This window comes from Aquarana catesbeiana, linkage group LG02 (genome assembly GCF_042186555.1).
Source record: "Aquarana catesbeiana isolate 2022-GZ linkage group LG02, ASM4218655v1, whole genome shotgun sequence".
NCBI classification, from domain to species: Eukaryota; Metazoa; Chordata; class Amphibia; order Anura; family Ranidae; genus Aquarana; species Aquarana catesbeiana.
The window spans coordinates 713941314-713946347 of record NC_133325.1 but is presented as its reverse complement, the minus strand read 5'-3'; positions in this window follow the sequence as shown (position 1 = coordinate 713946347).

Below are 5034 nucleotides of genomic sequence, written 5' to 3'. Positions count from 1 at the left end.
GACACCATGCTGGGGAGGTTATTGAAGGGCAAATATGTATGAAGGACCTAAAATAATAATTACATAAAAATCCAGCATGCATGAGGACAAAGGGGACATTCACAGCATATTACAATCATGGTAATTAGGGAATGAGGAAAGAAATACAATATATTAGCAAACATTCAATACAATAAAATGTGATATTATAGGATAAAAATCTTACCTTCATATACTCCTTCTGCAGGACCTGTATGATGGCAGAACAGGTCTCTGGGATAATGATCCCCAGAGCCTGGGGGGAGATGCCTGTCGAGAACTTCAAGTCCTGCAGACTTCTCCCTGTGGCCAAATACCGCAAGGTAGCGACCAACCTCTGCTCCGGAGTGATGGCTTGCCTCATGCAGGTATCCTGCCTGCTGATATAGGGGGTCAGCGAAGCCAACAAACGGTGAAACACGGGGTCCGTCATCCTGAGAAAGTTCCTGAAATCATCAGGATTATTCTCACGGATCTCACGGAGCAAAGGCATATGACAGAACTGGTCACGCTGAAGCAACCAATTCTTGGTCCATGAACTCCTCCTCACCCTGTTCATGGACTGGACTTGTGTCAAGGTCAGGACCCCAACACCAAGCCCCCGTACAGCACGAACCCTACGAGGAGTACGCATACGAAACATGGCTAGAAAACGGTCGGCTGCTCAGAACGAAGTAACAGAACGCACTGAAGAACAGCAAGGTCTGTGAAGAGCGACCTGAAAAACAGCAACGAGCAGGCAAGATCACACAGAAAACTCTGATACGAACTGACTGCACGCACTGAAGAGCAGATACAAACCCACAAGAACAAACTGAACGGTAGAAAACGATCTGAAAGCCACGAGTCTGAAAGAGCGCGAATCGTCTCTCACCAAACTTTTACTAACACGAGATTAGCAAAAGGAGCCCAAAGGGTGCCGCGCTTGGTTCTGAACCGGCCTTTTCTAGTCTCGTCGTACGTGGTGTACGTGACCGCGTGGTTGGCGATCAGAAATTCCAACAACTTTGTGCGACCGTGTGTAGGCAAAACAAGTTTGAGCCAACATCCGTCGGAAAAAATCCTAGGATTTTGTTGTCGGAATATCCGAACAAAGTTCGACCGTGTGTACGCCCTATAAGACTAAAATGCAAAGTATACCCCCTTCAGTACAAGCATTACCAGGAAATTTTACTTGTTTTTCTAACAATGACAGTAATGGTACAAATGTTGGCACCCTATCCCCTGAATACTGTGCAACTACAACCCTTACTACAGACATTAAGTACCAACTAAAATGGTTTCAGGAACAAAAACAGCAATTGGCTGATGTTTGGTGTCTGTGTGGAGATAAGAGACTAAGGCCCAGACTGCCACCTAGATTGGAGGGTAGTTGTGCCCTTACCTGAATGCTGCTTCCCTTTTATATAGTTCCTATCAGTGGTAAATCAATGAAACTACCAGGTAAATACTTTTTAAATGAATTAAGCGAGAAACACCACAAGGATCATTTGACAATCGAGTGTATATAGACGAAATAGGTGTTCCACGAGGAGTTCCAGATGACATTAAAGCGCAGAATCAAATAACAGCAGGACTCAACTCACTTTTCATATGAGTCCAGCCCAACAAGAACGTCGACTGGATAAACTACATCTACTACAACCAGCAGAGGTTTGTGAATTACACCAGAGATGCTATCAATGCATATCAGCACAATTGGACGCCACCTCTTTGACAGCGTGGCAGAACCGTATAGCGTTGGATATGTTGCTGGCAGAAAGGGGCGGGGTATGCAAAATGTTCGGCACCTTCTGCTGCACTTTTATTCCAAACAATACGGCACCTGATGGAAGTATCACCAAGGCCTTACAAGGCCTACAAATGCTATTAGCTGAGAACTCTGGTGTAGAGAACCCCCTGACGAGACTCTCTGAAAAATGGTTTGGTAAATGGGGTGATCTTGCAAAAAGTTTGCTTATCTCTATTGTCATGGCAGCCGCAGTTCTTACATTGTGTGGATGTTGCTGCATTCCCTGTATTAGGGGAATTCTTCAAAGACTGATTGACACATCTTTAACAAAAACTATGCAACTCCAGAGTGACACGGAACTATACTCAGAACCTGAAGATGAATTTACAACTCTCGCTAAGGACTCATCTGTCTAAATGATAATACCTGGTAAAAAAAGAAAAGAACCTGGATATTTGAAGTATTGACATTATTAGTATAAAAGGGGGGAGATGTTAGAGAAATTATACTTTAAATGTCAGTTATGAAAGACGCAATTTTGTTTATCATGGCCTAGAAATTAGCTATGAATCTATGATTAAGCTAAAGACTAGTAATAAAATGGAGTCAGCAATATAAGAAGCTTAGATATGCAGTTTTTTGAATATATCCTGTATTTTTGTGTTGGCTTGGGGAGTTTTCAAGTCAGTATCCTGTAACCATTGTTAGATGAAGATAAAGTCTGTAACAGACACTTCCACCTTTCCTGTTGTGTCCAGAATAAAGTTGAAAATACATGAGACTGGGCATGTTTTAAGACAGGAAAGGGGGGTGTCCAGGGCTTATAAAAAAGACATGTACCACAGTATTTTCCTTAGAAATGAGGATGACAGCATGAACATGTAATGCAATTCATTTCTCTTGCATATGCAATAAATATTACCTTGATGCCCGAGGACGGTCTGAGACGGTGAATTATTTCCCTAACAGGCTCCTAGGTTATCCAATGGGCTTTTCTTTTTTCCCTTTTGTTCAATATTGCAAACGTATTTTTTTGGATACATGAGGTGACAATCTCTTCTTCAGCGAACTATTATGTTGTGGGTCTGCTACACACACACACCTTGTTCTTGTTGTTAATGCATGTAATGCATTACTGATAAAAATATTCATCATTTTCAGCACCATGACTGAACTTTGTGGAGTCATGAAAATGGCCTGATTGTGGCAAATTATAAAGCAGTGTGGGTGTTATTTACTAAAGGAAATTCCACTTTGCACTCCAAGTGCACTGCAAAAGTGCACTTGAAACGGCACTGAAACTGCACTTGTAGTGCAAAGTGGATTTGCCTTTAGTAAATAATCCCCATTGTCACTGTAAGCACCAACTTACTACAAAAATTGCTATTGAGCATTGAAAGAAGAAGCCACACATTGTTGAGTAGAAAACATTTTACTCAAAGCACATTCACATGAGCGTTAGAAAAGGGTTTTTGAACAAGCCAACATCTTTGGTGTATAACATTTTTTTTCCACATTAGAAATATCCTTTTTTTTGGCGTGTTTCAAACCATAAAACAATACACAACTCAGCAACTTACAAAGTTCAACTTTGAAAAAGTGAAGGCAATATCAGACATTAGTATGTCCAAACTGTGTTGATCTTGCCTTCATCAGATGGGGTGATGTCACCCCTGTAAAAGCCAAATTTTGAAGATGCACACAAATTGTGATTCAAACTGGGGATTTCCCTCCTGATCCCATGCCTAATGTCAACATGTGCTAGCTCCCATCATGGGGGATCAATGGACGTGTTTTGGGGATGCAACCCCTTCCTCTCACCTACTTGCGTTGCGAGGAAGGGGTTGCACCCACAAAACGTGTACAATGATATCCCGTGATGGCAGATAGCACATGTTGACACACTGTGTGCATCTTAAAAATTTGGCTTTTAAAATACTTTAAAACTTGTTTTTAAAAGCAAAAATACACGATAAAACGGTACAATTTTTGTGTGTTTTATATTCTGCCTACAACATCAATGATGTTCTTCATTTTTTGTTGAACATCATTGATGTTTTCCTTTATATTTTCTAAATCACAATTGCACCCCATTATCTCCCCGATGAGGATATGGGCACTTTCACTTGTGAAATGAGATTCTTCTTCCACAACATCCACATCACCTAAAATAAAAAAAACACACCATGTATTATAAATATGCAGGCATACAGCTATTACCTGAAGCTGTGGTCTCAGACACTCACCTGTTGTGGTGACTATTTCGCCCACTTCATAAACCTCTCCTTCCTCCACATCCTCTGCTTGTTTTAGGATTTCCCCTTCTTTAGCAGGTGGGGGGGTCCCTGGTGTCCTCAGATGTCCTGAGTCTTTTCTCCCCTATGTGAATAAAAAATAGGTATACTTAGCACACAAATATTTGATGGCAGAAATAGGAAAATGAAACATTGCTTGGAAGTATCGTACAATTGTCTGATTTGGCAGAGTTCCAAGCTGAAGACATTTTTATTTCCTTTCTAAAGCTGGAATACTTACCTTTTTTGTTAAAATTTCACACATAGAGACACCCCTAGTATCCACTGGAGCACCTGTGTAGGACACCCTAAAAAGTTTGTTCTGGTGTCCCACACTAGTGCTCCTGCGTCCAGATGTGTAAACAGCTGCTGAGTGTCCTCTCCTTACAATGAATCAAGTTTCCATTTCATTCTAGTTACAAACCCATCTAGACAACAAACGTATTTTAATACAAATAGGCCTGAACAAATGTTAACCTGTATCTGCCAAAAACATCTTATAAGTGGGCGAACGAACAATGTTTCCTACGACCGATTACTGTGCCCATCAGCATGAAAGTTGCCATTTTAAACTGTACAACAGTAAAGAAAAGCACATGGAGCAGCATGCAAGTAATAATATAATAGGAACACACAACAAATACTTTTTAGAAGCAGTTTCCTGATCTTTCTGTACTGATTGTGCTCCCTAAATTTCAGGTCTGACCAGCGTTTCCTCAATTGATCCTTGGATCGTCGTACCCCAAAAATCCTGTGCAGACTTTTCACAACTTTAGTCATGATCTTGGCCTTTCTCACATTTGGGTTTGGGTACGGTCCATGCTTCCCATCATAGTCGTCCCTCTTCAAGATGTCCATCTCTACAAAGGACATATTCGAGGCCTCGGGGATCAGGACGTTCGTGGCTCTGAGCTTTCGTCGTTGCTGCTGCTGTCTGCATGTACCTGCTGTGTCTCCGCCATGTGCTCTCCCCACTGCATCGAAAGACAA